At 34.0% G+C, this 17,786-nt stretch overlaps 1 protein-coding gene across 1 annotated transcript in view; it reads left to right on the top strand.

Moving 5' to 3' along the window:
- PTPRD (protein tyrosine phosphatase receptor type D) overlaps positions 1–17,786 on the top strand; it is a gene marked incomplete at its 3' end in the record, with an annotated part of 401,990 nt that overhangs the window by 172,349 nt on the left and 211,855 nt on the right. The window lies entirely within an intron of this gene.

Below are 17,786 nucleotides of genomic sequence, written 5' to 3'. Positions count from 1 at the left end.
TATCACATTGCATTATTTGTTTTGCAGAAATAACTGCTAAGGGCCTGTTTACATGAACTGATGATGTCTGCTTGACAGAATTTAGAGAACTTTTTTGAACGGTTTAAACACATTTTCTTTTTGTTCCTTCTGTCCCAACAAACTTATGGAGACAAGAAGACTTCTTCTCTCTCTTTTTTTTTTTTTTTTTTTTTTCTGGAGTTTGGATTTCTCTCTCTCTCTCTATATATATATATATTTCTATACTTCTATTAACTGTTTCCATCACTGTGGATAATCCTGGTTTTACTTTTGGAGTCAAAGAACAACAATACATACTTCCTAGAGGTAGTCTGTTGTAAACAAATCTTTTTAATATTTAAAGTTGTTCTCTCTAATGCCAAGATTGTTTGTTCTGTTATCTTTTAAAAAACTATTCTTGGCATAGACAGCGAAAATGGGAAGACTGATAATTAGGTTCAGCATCATGGATTTGTTCCTAACTTTCTGAGATGCATTTTTCCCTTCATTGTTTTGAATAAAGAAAACATTGTTTATGTGCAGCTTCCATGCAGTTGAAAATGAACATAAAACTATATTTTCATACTGCATTAAAAGTTCGATAAATTAAAAAGAGATGCAAAAAGAGAGAAGGAATAATTAATAATAATAATAATAATAATACAATTAGGAAACCCAGATGGAAGAAGTTTTCTTTGCTTTCAGAATTTCATGAAATGTATTTACAAGACTCTCTGGTCTTGAAATGTGCAAGCAAGTTTTTTTTTATATTATCCTAAATGAAGAAAAATTCTCATGTTGAGGTTTGTAGAAAAGAAGTAACAGCATTCATCTCTATTGAGGGCTGTAAAGGTTGGAAAAGGCAGATTGTCAACACCATCTGACTGTAGATCTGTTTCTTTGCTACACCTGTTGATTATTTAATTGTAAGGCATATGTGGTCTTTGCTACTTACTTCTTTCTCAGATATCTCATTGCTATTTACAATACTAGCATTAGATTCTGTATGAAAAAGTTCATTATTATATGCATATGCAAATACCAGATGAACGAAAACTGAATGCTATTATTTGTGAGGATAAATATTTAAGTCAATTTAAATTTAAATTAATTACAGGTTGATTGTCTAATTAAAATGTATGAAATCTGGAAGAATATGTGTTGTTTCCAGCCACGATACTTATGGCTTTTGCAACAGATGTAATATATTTTGGCCTCAGGAATAGGTTTAGGTATTGAATATGAAACTGAGAATATGCAAGAGCTCATGAACATACTGAGACTGTAGATTCAGAAAAAGGAATAACAGAGAAATAAAAAAAAAAAAAAAAAGGAATTACAGAGAAAAGTAAGAACCGTACAGAGTAGCATCACATTGTAAGGAAATTTTGTCAGGGTTAAAATTCTGAGGTGCTTTAAATACAGTGACTCTGTTGATTTCCATGACAAATGATTATTCAGTCCTACGTATACTAACCTAGAAGATAAGTAATTTTGTTATAACCTACTTTGCAATCTTTCACAAATCTTTATGTTGTACAGTCTTCAAAACTAGCCTTGTGGAAGAAACTCCAACTGATTATGTCTTTATGCGAAAGAGTATTTGCTCTGCTCATAGCTGCTGTAGGAATAAACACACAATAAAGGTGTGAAAAGGATTTAACTGATATAATCCAATGCCAAACAGATTGGAGTGAGTTGCATCTGTGGTCCACTTACACTTTACTCATCAGAGTATGTATGACTCTGGATTGCAGAAGATACACACATTAACTTCTGTGTTTTTCAAATCTTTCCGTAAAGGTGCTATCACAGACCCAAGTTGGCATTTGTGCTCAGTCTTGCACAAAAGGAAATCTTGGAGAGGAAGTCTGAGTTAACCCACAGTTAACCCACAAGCACTGCTATCCTAATATGTGAGGTTGATGAAATTAGGATATTTCTAGGAGTTAAAATATCCACCTATATGCATTTTTGTTTTGTTTCGTTTTAATTTAATCCATTTTAACTGGGTAGCCTATAAAACATTTTACCATGACAGAACAGAAATATTTTTGCCAATAAATACGTATTTTAGAGCCAAACTTGACATTTTTCTCTCTTTGGAAGTATATTGTAACAGCAGTTTCATTCACTACAACTATTACCTAGTTTCATTAGGTTCGTGCATAGCAGAGCCAAAGGGTTAGGACTTTTTCTGTTACGAGAATAAATAAGAACGCAAGAAAAACTTTTACTTGCTAGGATGAATATAGTGACTGCCTGGACTAAGAGCCTTAGATAAATTAAAACTATTTTGTTTGCTCGTTTGTTTTGTTTTGTTTTTCTTTATATAAGGCAGGCAACTGCTTTCCAGGACACATTCACTTACATGAAAATGCTCAATCTCACAGAAAGTAAGGCTTTTAAGGATAAGCCTCCTTCCAGACAAGAAGGGTCTATATATTTCTTTTGGAGGCCTTTGTTTTCAAAATTCATATTGAGAACCATATGACTGGAACAATATTTTGATGTATTCATTCAACATTATCAGTGTTCAATTGGCTATGGAAAACAATAAAGTGGTAGTATCTTCCCATACTCTGCAGACGTTACAGATAGAATGGCTTTCCTTTTGTTTGTCTGTCCTTTTTCTTTTTAAAGTCATGTAATAGTGTTTTTTGGACTTGCAAATGGGGGATAACAGACATTTTTAATGGCTATAGACATTCTGGCAAGTATCACATGCAAAAATATAAATTCTAAAGGAAGGGTACCTCCCTGTCCTGCTGTAGTCAAGAAATCAGCAACACTTCCATTATGTTAATTTTAAGAAATACTGTTTTGTGTTTGTTTGTTTGGTTGGTTTGTTTTGATTTTTAAAGTGAATTCTTATTATCATTCCTAGCTGAAATTCTGCCATGACCATGTGGACCCCAAGCATTTTAATTTCAGCTGCCTTCTCAGATAGTAGATGTTTGCAACACAGAGTAGTGCAGGTTTTAAGCAGTGGTGGAGAAGGCACAGTAGAGCTGAATACCTAGGTATTTGTTTTGCTTTTTGCTTGTTATCTGAAAAGTAAAGAGAGAGACTACATAGTATATTAAAAAAAAAAAAAAAAAAAAAAAGTAGGTTGTTTTCTGAGCGCACTATTTTCTCTATTATTGTTGATTGTATTGTGATAATAGTAAAATTACTAATGTAGAGAATTTTTGTGAAGCAGGCACTGTATAAGGAAGGAAGAATTAAAGTAAATGGGAAGTGCCTAGGGCAGATATTCCTCTCTTATGCACTTCAGAAAGTGATTGATTTAATGTCAAACAATCATTACTGCAAAAAATAAAAAGTGAAATATTTACTGAACTGTAAGCGTTTCCCTGTCTATTCATACACAAAGAGATTGAGGTACAGATAACTGAGAGAGATGATGTTTATTAGACTCTCAGAAGTCAAATAAACATTTCCATGCTATTAAAAAATGCATCCAAGGTACATTTTTTATTTCCGCTGCCAGCAACAGATTCCATGATAATAGAAGCTCATTTCTGTATTTTCACTGTACCCAGTAGTACTGAAACGAGAAGGAACTATTCTAAAGTAATCTGTCATCTGGGACAGCTATCTTTGAGGGCATGGAAATTAGACAAATGGAGTGGCACGGCTGTAGTGTTCAAAAATGCACTGTGGGATGTCTCTCATTTCTAGACAAATGGGAGGAAGAACTATACATATTCGGGGTATTAGCTGCCTGGTAGGAAAAATTAGTTCATGTTCCAGCTAGAGCTGTATAAGCTTTGTATACCAATGTTTACCTGACTTGACTGTTCACTGTGTAGTCATAATGATTGTTGCCAGGGGGGCTGCTGGTAGGACAGACCATTGAAAGTAAAATAAAGACTAACAGGGAAAGCAAGAAAATACCTATGTAATAACTTCATACACTGGAAAGATGTTTATCTCAAACATATGTTGCATGAGGAGCCAAAGGAGTTTCCCAAACTTCCTCAACTTTCAGTGAGCACGATACAGATTACATACAGTCACCTTTTGACTAGAATTAGCACACAGAATCACAGAATTTCTAGGTTGGAAGAGACCTCAAGATCGTCGAGTCCAACCTCTGACCTAACACTAACAGTCCCCACATGTTCATTACAGTTCTATTTTTATTATGCCTCTTTTTGAAGAGGAAGACTGTTGTTCCTGCTGTGAAAATAGTACTTTGCAATTTAAGTTATAAAGTCTCTCCTGAAGAACTGAGCAAGGAAGATTAAGTAACAAAACACATCTGCTTGACACTCACACAAAAGGATTTTGAGAAAAAGTGAAACAAACAGAAAGGTAGCCAATACAACTTAAATTAAAAAAAAAAAAAAAAAAAAAAAGGAAAAAAGAGTGAAAAATATTATTGAATAGCATGCAGATTCCTTGAAATGGCTAAGAAAGTAGTAGAGCACTAGGAATATTTAGATGTAACTTTATAAACTATTTTCAAATCTTTTCTATGGGAATGTAGGTAGGGCAAACAAAAACACTTGCCTTCCATGCAGCATAATTTGAAACACTTAATGACTTACCATCTCTATAAAGATGGGCATGGCCAGGTGTTTTAACCAATTAGTCAGAATATATAAAATATATTTTGAAATGCATAATCCATTTCCCATTGCTGACTTATAACGTATATGTGTGTTTTCAGTTCCTTTCTAGTATAGGGACATAGTGGTGACTAATGGTAACGGTTGAGAAAGTACTGCACTTTACAAATTCTGTAAAAAACAGTAAACTTATAAGAGCCTATTACTATAAATATGTGATGCAAGGTATTGAGTTCAATTTCTAGGTATGTACATTTGACATTAGTGATTTCAATTATCTGTTGTGGGCTTTTGTGTCATTCTTTATAAACCTGCTGTTTATAGTCATTTAAAACAAATGAAAATGACTGCATAGTTGCTGTAGGTTTTCTGATCTTCTGGTTAATGCCTAATCTTATGATTTTAATAGTTAATACCTTTTTGTATTTCCTCTCCTGCCAATTTCCATCTATTTCCTAGATGGAAAATTTATCAAACATATTTTTGCAGCACTCTTATAATAGCTTGGTAGCACTTTAATAGTAGAAGTAATAGTAGTAGTAGCACTAGTAGCAGTGTCAATTTTGATTTTGTACTAACTACATATTTTCCTTTTTTTTGCACACCATGTTATTATAAAGAACCTCTTACAATATAAAGCTAAAGCTTTAAGTCAGAAAGCTGCTTCTAAAATGCAGAGCAGTCACTTAAAAAAAAAAAAAAAAGTAATTAATATCAAATTTCTTGATTGTAAATATCAATACTGGTAGGCAAGTAGTCAATACCTTGTATTCAAGAATTTCAATGATGAGTAATTATTTTAGAAAATTAATAGTCTGGACAATTAATAAGACCTTTTAAGATGTTTTAAAAAGGTATTCATCCATAGCCATGAGAACATTTTGAAACATTTGTCCTAACTTTATTTCCTATAAACAATATTGTTTTATCTTGAAAATATTGTTTTATCTTGAAGTTTCAGTTCTTTGTTAACCTACATATTTTTTTGAACATATAGATTTATTAGCATGATGAAAATACACAAAAGAACTTTTCCTGCTACCAACTAGTAATAACAGCTATGGGTATGCCTTTGTAAAGGTCTTTTTGTTTTGTTTTATTTTGTTTTTTGTTTGTTTTGTTTTTGTTTTCTCTTCCTGCTGTTCCTCACTGAATTTCATCTTTCACTGGATTTCATCCACTCAAGTTTATGTTTTATGTACAATAGGCATAAAATTAACTAGTTCAGTTTCATGCATTTGTACATATTCACAGGATCAATTTTAATTTTTGAAATATTAACAGTTGTAGAAAATGATTAATACCTGATATTTGCAAGGCAGTGTGGATGGTCCTAAGACAAGAAACATTGTTTTGAAATCTGTCAGCTGGCTATATATCTGTAATACACATTAAAAAAAAAAAAAAAAAAAGCTTGTGGATGTTTTTCAGGGATCTGACAGTTGTTGTGATCTAAGAAGAGGAATTGAAATAATACCAGACAAAGGAGGGCAGTTTTATTTAGCTTGAAATAATTCTTCACCAGACAGTTTTGGCTAAGAATGTAGACCTGTTAAATACTTTCAGGCAACAGTTCAATGACTAATTTTAACATGACTCCCATCTGGGTTTTCCCACTCTTGTGTATAATAACTTCATATAGTGTCATAGACATCTTTGATAAAAAGGAAATATGTCAGCCGCTTCGAAAACGCAAACTAAGCCATCCTGAGCAAATTATTTTAAAACACATTTGTTTTATATGTTTTTACCACTCACTGATATGTACGATGATTCACCCCTTTTCCTAGACAGTCCCATAATCGTCAGAAATCAGTCAGGAACATGTAGCATTGAGAACAAAGAATTACGAGGCGGAAGAGGAATATTTCCTCTTCCAGTCTACCCTTGCAGAACCAGTATTAAAACATGTAACAATGAATTGGATCAAATTAAAATAAAATCTTTCTCTGAAAAGCCATGAGCTGCTGTAAACAATGGGTTACCATTTTGATCTGTTTCCTCAAAGACGGACCCATATACAAATATTCACAGACATGATGTTATGAATGTTATGAATTCATAACATGAATGTTATGAATTTCTACACAGGAAAAGGCGGAGGATTAACTACATGCACAACTGCTAGCTGTTCTGCATGAGGATAGGTTTTTTAGTATTCTGTTCATGATTTCCATGTATTGCAAAATTATGTGTCTGTACACATAAATAAGAAAAACTAACTATTTTTCATTTTCTATCTGTCTATAAGGTAAGTCAATTTAAATAATTCAATTTTAGGATGAGTAGTTAATAATTAACCATTTGTATATCTTAATTGATATACAAATAAGTACTATACTATATATATATTTGACACCAAAATTCTTAGAATGCACTCACTTTTCCTGAGATTACTATTACACATACATTCAAGGTCCTTGCCCTCGTTTAGAGAGTCCTATTGGATCTGTATTGGGGTTTAAGATTATGCAAGCTTTCATCGTTTCTGGCAGTGGCCAGAAACCACTGCCTTGACTGAAGTCAAGGCCTTAATCAAACCACTGGCATTAACTTAATGCCAAATGCCATATTCCATGTTGTAGTTGTAATCTGTGGCCTCAGTTCTACCCACTCAATTCAACACACCCTTATGATATTTAGTAGCAATGTAATTGTCATTACTGCACCATATGAAGGTAAAATTCATACCACAATTCCAGGGAATGTTTTGATGTCAATATTCTATATTGACTGAAAAAAAAAATCCAATAACAAAACAAAAAAAAGTTCTAGAGATTGTTTGAGGGGATGACACAATGATTAGTTTCTCAACCTCAGACAGTGTCAACATTATCTGTAAGTAACTGCTGGTGGTAGCAGCTTGGTAGGTTTCAACTTAATTGTTGTCATAGTAAATATTTATATGAAATGCCTAATAGAGCATAATAAAACCAAGACAATTACTAAAAAAAAAAAAAAGACATTCATATAGAAGGTCCATCTTTAGCTTTCCAGGCTACTGGCTTCTGTGAATGCTTGTTTTTTATCAAGTTCACCATTAGGATGACAGAAATGTGTACTGAAATGTAGGACAAGGTTGAGACTATAGTACTGATGTAACAAAATTAAATTCATTTTAATGCAATAAGTGCTAATCTTCAAATACAGGAAAAGCCTAGTGAGAAAGCTTTCTCATGTATATCTGAAAATGTAATTTAAAAATTAAAGAAACGTTATGCAATATTTCAGCTTCGTTAGCCTGGCAATAGGTTTGAAAATAGTATTTATTGCTGTGATTGTTAAGTTTGGAGTGACTTGTCATAGGAAGCAAAAAAATAAAAGAGAAGAATACATGCCAAAAAATATTTAACATATTCTGGGCAAACATATAAGCATTAAAAGGAAGGTGACATTCAATGGATCATGTAAAACATGCATATTTTGATTGCTAGCACTAGTAATAAACAAATTCTGAACTAACAACTTTTAATTGATTCAACAAAGCAAAGGGAGTTTCTTTGCACTAATATGGTAAAATGCTGAAAGAACTGTGAGTTAAGTGGTTTCATGGAGATGTAAAAAACTTCTATGAATGCTCTGAGATGTACACATGATACAAAATCCTGTTATACATTTCACTCCAGGTATTACAGTACTTGCTGTAAACTGATATGTAATTCTGCTGCTGACTTGCTACTGTCCCATTTATCTCAGAACCTTAGCAAAGATACGTTAATAAAGTTACCATTTACTGGTTCAGTAGTAATGGAATTTCTTCATCTTCCCTTAGAAACAGGTAAATCATGTGCAAAAGTGTTACTTAAATTCAGCATGACTTAAATTATTCCATTAAAAATGTTTTTCTGTAAAAAAATACCACAGAGGATCTGCTATAATTTAAAAAGTTAGTGACATTTTAGCACCTATATTATATTGAATGCATCTTGTGACATACAGTGCCAGGACATACCTAAGATAACAACAGCAAAACAAAATCATAGAAACAGAGAATCATAGAATGGTTTGAGTTGGAAGAGAGCCTAAAGATCATCTAGTTCAAATCCCTCTGCCATGGGCAAGGTCACCTTCCACTAGACCAGGTTGCTCAAATCCACATCCAACCACAAATTCGCTGGGCAACTTGTTCCAGTGCCTTACCACCCTCATAGTAAAGAATTTCTTTCTAATGTCTAATCTAAATCTACCGTTTTTTAGTTGGAAACCATTATTCTTTGTCCTATGACTATACTCCCTGAGAGAGTCCTTCCTGTAGGCCCTCTTTAGGTACTGGAAGGTTACTGTAAGGTCTCCCTGGAACCATGTAATTTATTTTAATAAAATATATCAACTTGTCTTAGATGGCATTATCAGCCTAGTTCCTAAGATAAACAAATCTGTGTAGACATCCTCTATCTTAATGTTCACACACAGATTTATTTGGTTTTTGGCTGTATAGATAAGGAAGATTATCTAGGGAATCCTCTTCATTATACCTGCAGAAAAATGACTTTCAAGGAAAGTGAATTGAGAGGCTGAAAAGTTGCCAGATTTTTTTTTTTTTTTTTTCTTCAAAAAGCTACTGTCACTTGGGACTTGATTTATGGCAAGAAGATGAAGCCAAGTGTAGAAAAGCCATTAGTAAACCCAAAAGCAATCATTTGTTGTTGTGGCATGTTTCATACAGCAGGCAGAGGACTGAACTGAGTATGCTGCAGTCAGTGAGAAAACTGTCTTCTTAGCTAGACTTCAGGTCAGTCATATAATGAATTAGGTAGTTAGTTGCAGAATGTCATAAACAAAGAAACAAGCAGAAAAAATCTTAGGCTCTACCATTCACATTTTTCATAACTAGAAACATAAAAATAAGCTTATTGGTAGTTTCTCTGACAAACACTGTGTACTTTCTACATGTTTTTAAGGCATACTATGATATTTTGAAATTCTGTTTATTTGGGCATGGGCGATTAATGTTGTTTGTTTTGCTTAAATACTGAGACAGTAGAGGATAGGGCTTAATGTGAGATGCTCATGTTTTTGTTGATGTTGTTGAGTTGCCTAAACTAAAGGGACTTTGTAAGCATCCTTAAATAGTGACCTAATTTTCATGTTCTAAATGTAGTGTTCCTCCCCAGCTTTTCCATAGGTCCCCTTTAGGTACCGGAAGTCTGCTGTAAGGTCTCCTCCTCTTCTCCAGGCAGAACAAGCCCTCACCCTATCTTTGTAGGAGAGGTGCTCCAGCCCTTTGATCATCTTTGTGGCCCTTCTGTGGACTCGCTTTAGCAGGTCAATGTCTTTCTTATGCTGTGGTTGCTGTGGGACCCACAGCATCATATTTCATGAAAGAAGAAAGAAAACTGAATCTGTTATGAACCCTATTGAAACTGATGTAGCCATCATGATTAATATATATATATATATATATATATATATATATATACAGCCATGAAATCTAGATTTTGAGCCTTATGTGGCAGCAGTGCTGAAACGTAGAGCCAACCAAAATGAACAGCATTTTCTACTGCTTTGAATGACAATTTGTTAAGTTTATGGTGAGAGGAGAGAGACTTCATTTCTATGTGTTTTAAAATTTTAAATTTTAGCATGAGTAATTACACTGGATAAACTTCAGTCAATTTTTATTAAGGGCATACAATAAAATTAATTTTCCCTTTACCAGAGAACTTTCAGCTCCTTGTTCCATATATCTGATTTTTCCTAGCAATAACCTTGGCGTAGACAGCAGAAAAACAAAATCAGCCATCAACTTTATTGATCTTAAAAATCAACAATCACTCTAAAGAGTACAAAACACTCTTCACTATATCAGTTGGCTCTGAGGTTCACCACTATTGCCCTAACTTTTTGTTTTCCTGCTATCTCAACGTTTAATGGTGCCTTTTCTAAGGCACTGTTATATCATCATTTCATGGAGACTTCATTTCTATGTTTTAAAAAATTAAATTTCAAAATGTCTGAATTGGTTAGGTGGCTAAATAGGTAAGTAGTCACATTTGCATAGAGATCGATAAGTTTTACATATAAAGGTCTGATCTGTCTTTGAGGCGGATGTCTTTGATTCTTTTTGTGGCCTGTAAAATTAAACTGTTTAGTAAAGGAGAAGATCACAAGACTTGATTTATTGCACAGATTGCTGATGAAGGAAGAATGAAGTAACGACAAGGAGACAGAAAGAGATATTTTTTAGAAGTCTTTTCTGATGGAAAATAGATTACAGTCCTCATGTTGCACTTAAGTTTTTTTCTTTCTTTCTATTTATAATTAAAGTTACCTGTACTAAAAATTTTGTACAATGTACAAAAAAATACTGATGCTGCCATTTTTACATAGTATAGTATAATATAACATGATACCATATTTTATCAAGGTAGTGCAGGAAGATCAACAAAAATAATAACATTCTCTCAAATGCCAATGTTTTGATAATATAAGGGGAGCTGACTACAAGTTACAGAAGGTATAAGGGAAAGAGCAAACACATCATCAGCTGTGACGTTAAAGGACATATTTTGGGAATTATGAGGTTCATCACCCCTTCAAAAACAGCTCTGAGAATGGAATAAGTTGAGGAATGATTTGCTACTGTGTCTGTATGGATACACAATCTATTCCAGCCCTACCTCACAAAAATTACTTGCTCCAAACAGAGGAAGTCTGGCCAACATGAATAGGTCTAGAAAAGACTTACTTCTATGTTTGTTGTTGTTGTTGTTTTTTGTTTGTTTGTTTTTGGTTTTTGTTTGTTTGTTTGTTTTCTGGCATATTTTCATTATTTCATTCATTCATTCATTCATTCATTCATTCATTATTTATTCATTATTTAGAGATACTGTATCACTGTACCTCAGGCAAATAGAGCTGGTACGCATAAAGTCTGCAGTGTGTACTCTACCTCTAGGAGAGGAGTGGACTGAATAAAATTAATTTGTCTGTAAATGTAAAGTATGGACATAGGGGCAAAAAAAAAAGAGCAAATTATAAAAACAATATATACTGTAGGTTAGACAAAATATGTAAATGCTGCACTAAAAGTACAGTAAATTTTATTCTTAGAAAGAAAACTAATTTTGGGGGAGTTGCTGTTTATCTTGAGCAATGGGAAATGTTTCAGAGAATGAATTCTTTATTTTACCCTTCCACTCCCCAATCAACATTAAATGAATATTTAATTAATTAATTTTAATTATTAACTTCCCTTTTCCTAGTTGCAGGAACTGGCACGAGCTGCGTAAACCCATTGTTTATACTTACTTTCAAAGGAGATAAAATCTAGCTTCCCATAGGAAGGGGTAAATAATTCAGGGTGTGTGCTGTGCATAAGAATTTTTTCACTGTATTAAAATATTATGTTTAGCCAAAACTCTGTGTGGTATGAAACTTCTCCAATGTTTTCATTGCAGTATACTACAATAGCAGGAATTTTGTTTTCATGTCGAGTAAGTGGTCATAGCTTAGGTGCATATTGTCTCCTGGCAACAGTTCTCTGTTAGCTCAAAGCCAGTAAGGAAAATGAGAAGCATATTGCTGCTTTTTAATTTCTAGGACTATTTTATTGATTTTAGAAATGATCACAATGAGCAGTAGTAGACTCTGTCTGTACTGCAAATGATTATATTATTTTTTTGTGAGTTTTAATGAATAACTGCTAACTAATTATTTTTCACTTGTGTTGTCTTAATACTAGAGTAATTAAAAGGAAATTTCTGATGATAAAAAGGCCATTTATTAAATCATTTAAGAGCTACAGTATGGATCACTAGTGCTGTTTCATTTAGAGAGTGGCACAATTTTGTGGAGTGGCAGCTGCTAAGAGATATGTGAAGAATCCTGAATGTGGAATCACAGAGTGAATGCCAGGGGAATGGAATTTAAATTCATCCAAGTCTTAAATAGTTTATCATAAATGTTTATTTAATCATAAGAAAATGATGATAGACAACGTATTTGTGTTACTCAAGAAAGTAATATAAAAACTCCCAAACCACATTTCTTCAGGTAAAGTAAATTGCAATTCTTACAAATTAAATAAAATAGCGTTATGGGAGCAAATGAAAATGGTGTGCACAAATAATTAGTTTGCTGCTCTAATTAATTTCATCTGGTAAAGATATGAATACAGACTGGTATGTCTCTTGCCATCCATTTTTGTCTTGTTTTTCTAATTCATGGTCAGCCCAAATCTTGTTTTTCTACAAAAGTTTTTGTCTGTCATTTTCAGGGTATGGCAAAATCATATCAACAGAATCACATTTAAATAGATAGACACAAAAGATCAAGACATTTGTGATATGAACAACTGCTGCACATAAATCCTTCTATCATCAAAAAGACCAATATAAGCAGGGCTTGTCAAGGGCGGAACTGTTACTGTTGCTAGCTAGTTAGGGCCATGCTTTCTATGCTTGAATCCATTGTTTTATGATATGACATGGTAATGGAATAACCATTCCATAACAGGAATGGATAACAATTAAGTGCTTGAGCTTAGGTCTTGTTTTCTGCAATTTATTTACATTAAATTACCCAGTCTTAACTTTACCTGCATGGTAGTAAATTATGTTTATAGGCAATCTCAGAGCCAAGTGTTTGACATGGATATTTTCCAAGTTTAAGTTTTCTCACCTACACTTAGAGAGTTCTGCAGTTTTGGTATGCCTCTAATGACATCTAAATGGATGTTTGAATTGTTGTTAATTAATAGTGAAAAATATTTCTCCTGATATTTCTTCACAACGTGCCCATTGCACATCTCAACCCATCACACATTTTGTATTGTAGTTCTAGATTTTGGGAGAACAGCTTTCTCTTTAAACTAAGGCAAGAAAATTTCAAATAGGTGGAGAACAATAGATATACCACATTTTAGCACTGAAAGGAACATTCTTATACAGGAGTGTTTTTAAGACATGTTAAGTATCTACCTTTTTTTTTTTTTCTTTTTTTTTTCTTTTTAGAGTGGAGAAACTAACACATCTAATTTTCAGTTAAATATTAACATTATTTTAACATGTAGTTAAAAATTAACATTACTAAATATTGTAACATTTTCTTCACCATAAGTCGGGCTTAAAGTTTTGATTATGAAATTTGCATTCTGATCTATTTTGCCTACTCCTTAGAGGTAGAAGATAACCAACCAATCCCAGCCTAATTTGCATACATGAGAGATACAAAGATACTCACAGTGGAGTCTTCTGGCTGTTTATTGGACCGTAATTTGTTGTTTGTTTGTTTGTTTTGTTTACTTTTTCTTTTAAAATTGATCACATATTGGGAAAGTGTTTTCTGTTTCAGACATGTAGCTTGAGTATCAAATTTAAATTTGCTTTGATGACTGTGAGAAATTCCATAAACATAAATGGGCTTGAGGATTTGATGTTTGGGGCCAAAGAAGTTACTCTGTTGTGAAGGCTCCAAAATAACCATCTAAATCCATGATTTCACTAAGATCCTTAAAATTGACTACAAACAGCAATGGACTGCAAACAAAAATTGACTATAAGCAAAGTCAATAAAATTGGCTTTATCTAAAGTAACTCAGTACATTCTTTATCTTGGACTTCTTGAATCTAGCAGTAGGATCTTACGATTTCTCAGAGTTTGCCAGATCAACACTGGAATAAAAACAAGGTGTTTGGAATCTGTGAAGTATTAAACACAGTTTTAAGTGTTTTACTCTTCCTTGGGAAATAATCTTTGTATGCTACCTTTTCTGTAGAATGTTAAACAGGTTTGAATACTGTTCTCAATCACAAGTCATAAATATAAATATTTTTACAGTTGTTATTGTTCTTTCAAGATACAGCTTGCAGTCTTCACATCGGAATTATTTTAGGACATTATATCAGTTTAATTCCATCTGGAGCTCACAACCAGGTGTGCATATAACTGTTTCTTATACAGATTTAATCTATATAAGAAAATAAAATTAGTGAATATTTCATATCTATGAAGATAAAATATTTATGTCAGGGACAGGATCTCTATTTACATTCTTCACCTGTTTTAAATTTACAAAGAGGCTTCAAAGTTCAAAGGTCCTATCTTCTGAAATAGAGGTCCATTTTTTCACGTGTCTCTGGAGAGATATCCACATGTAGAAAAATTATACATTTACAGCTTTTGTCTGTCTGTTACAAATCTTACAATGGAACTGTAAGATTACTTTCTTGGTTTCAAAAGAATGTGTTAGACCTTTTCTGCTTTGAGAATTTTATCATAGTGTTAAATGATAATCCTGCTTAGCTGTAGTCTTCCTAAGGAATGCTTATGTAAACCCTTACATTTAAATTTGAAATAGGTTAGAGGCATTGTCATGGGCAGTGTGAGGGACAGTGTGATTGGATTTACCAATAATCATTGACTTTCCATCACAAGTACTGCCAGAGTGCCACTGTTTTAACTTGAATGAGCATTCCTCTGACTCATTGAAGTGCCACACAGAAATAACAGTTGCTTCTCATAAAGTCAACTGCAAAACGAAAGCATACCCTGAGGTTATTGTTATTGCTGTTTTAAAATTACAGACCCTAGATTTACTTGTTAAGACTTGATATTTGCATTTCACAGTAATAAAAAGGATGTTTATTTGATGACTTTTAAATGGCTATGCTGCTCATTTCCATGATATTTGGCAATATAAGCATGCATTTGTAAAGCAAAATGGGAACTGGAAAACCATCCATTGAAAATGGATGGATGGCAACACAAACACGATTTCTTTTTTCATTTATTTTATTGCCACTTATTTTGGCTTTTTTTTTTTTTTTTAATTCTGTCCATCCTCATTCTATGTACATTTATTTCTGTCAAAGCAAGTGTGTCTTCAACTGAGTGGGCCAGTAAGCAGTTCTTTTTAAAGGATTACAATAGTTCCAATAGGTTAGTAAATGTAAGGAGGTCATGTGTTGACACACAGCCCCCAATACTATACAGGGGGCTGACTGAATCTCATCTGCAAACTGTATTGCCTTTCATTGGTAACTGATCTACCACCTATTTCTAGCAATGCAGAATATTTATGCAATTTGCAGACAGGAGACTGTGGAGTAGCTCCACCTTTGTGTTCTAAGAATACCAGTTCTAACTGTGTATTTTTTGAGAGCAGACAAAAAATACAAAGGACCCTAAGCAGCAAATCACTAGATGCTGGGGTAACACACTGAGGAAGGGTTGTTATGTATTTGGCCTCTTACACTTTTTCTTTAGCATCAGTGGCCATTGACATAAAAAGTATACTGAGCTAAGTATCTCTGTGGTTTGGATACAGTGGCTGTTTTATGTTCTTGACATACACCTGTGGAAAGACAGCTTCATAAACTGCATAGCAAGATGTTTAAATAATTTCAACAGAAAATGAATGACATTTCTATCTCTCTTCATATCAGAAAAATAAATAAATAAATGGCACTGAGGACAAAAAATAAATAAAAACTGTCCACTTCTGTTCCCATCCCCTCCCCCCCCCCCCAAATACAAAACAAAATTGTTTTGAAATTAAGACCAATAGTTAACTCCAATTATTTTAGGCACTATTAGCCTACATAAATATTAACCTGTCAAGTGATAAAACATGCTAAATAGACCTACGTTAATGTAACATTGTCATTGTTTTAATGTCTTTTGAAGCACACTATTTTTAACAAAGTGATTTCTTGAAGAAGTGGCTGACAGAATAGATTCCTTTAATGGTGCCCAAGGAAGAGAAGAATTTGACAACTTAACAGGTTATTTCCATATATATTGCCAAAAGAAAACACATCTTCTAAACAGTATTATTTTTAACAGTTTTGAATTCAAACTCTCAGCCAACTAGTTAAATGTAAATTTTATGTTAGAACAGCGTGTTCCTAAGTAAATTAAAGTGTTAATTCAGTGCACATTTGTGGACAAGGATATTTTAATAACTAACTCATAAGACACTTGTGTTTATGTCTGTGAAAGCAGAAGTAACCTGGGCTGTGTGCACAGGGGCAGAGACAGTAGTTCAAGGAAAGAATTAGTCCCCTGGTGCTCAATTCTCCATAGAGCACATCTGATTACCTTGTCTAGCTTCAATACATCTGGTTACTGTGTCTGGTTTTGCCCCCACCCCTACAATGTACAAGAAAAATACAGGTATGTTGACTCCCTCCTGAAGGGAGGCCACCCAGACAGTGGTGCTGGAGGCCTTGCCGTGTGAGGTGAGGCTGTGGAGTGAGGCCGACTCATTTGGGAGAAGTGGTGGCTCTGGGGGCACCCAGCAGCAGCACTAACAAGAGGGGAAAGACAAGACGCAGCCAGGCTCTGCCCATCTGTGCATGGCAGGAGGGCAGGAGGCACATCACAGGCTGAGGCATGAGGGGCTCAGGCTGGGAAAGAGGAGAATTTTCCCCACCAGGACAGCCCAGCTGTGGAGCCAAAGCCCAGGCAGGCTGGGCCTTTGTGGTATCGTGTCTCGGCTGGATGAAGCCTGAGCGGCCTGGGCTAAGGGCCTGAGAGCCCTTAATTCCATAGTTTAGAGGAACTAGTTTCAGAGGACTGAAATGATTCTCCAGTAATGTTCCTAGGCCAGTGTTAACATCAGTGCTCCTTTGCATTGCTTCATTTGTTTCAATTAAAATAAAAAGTCTCAGTATACAGATTCACTTCTGTGGACCTTTTATGAGGACAGCACAGCGTGAATTATGTTTCAGAAACTTGATATGCTGTTAAATTCAAAGTCCTCGTAAGCAAAACATTGTATTCAGTCTTGAGAGTTAGGGACTTTTTGGAATGGAACGAAGGTGTATCAAGATTCAGATATCACAAAATATTACAGTTGATATCAATATCAAAATTACAATCAATAATCAATATCAGTATTACAAAAAGTGACATGATTTAATGGTGGAATTGGTAATGCCTTCACTAAATGTTCTTAGAGGTCTTTTCCAACCTAAATGATTCTATGATTCTAAAAGGTTCTTCAGGTTGGCTGGGCACTGGAATGGAATCCTCAGGGAAGTGGGCATAGCACCAAGCCTGCCAGAGTTCAAGAAGTATTTTGACAACACCATCAGGCTTGATTTTCTGATGGTTCTGTGTGCAGCCATGAATTGGACTGAATGATCTTTGTGGGCCCCTCTTAACTTGGGGTATTTTATGATTCTATGATTTTTTATTACTGCAATTAGCAATATAAAAAAGGATAAAACTAAAATAAAAAAATATGTTTTTATAGATATTCTG

Source organism: Netta rufina (genome assembly GCF_964035555.1).
Source record: "Netta rufina genome assembly, chromosome: Z".
Taxonomy (NCBI): Eukaryota; Metazoa; Chordata; class Aves; order Anseriformes; family Anatidae; genus Netta; species Netta rufina.
This window is presented reverse-complemented; position numbering and strand designations above follow the sequence as displayed.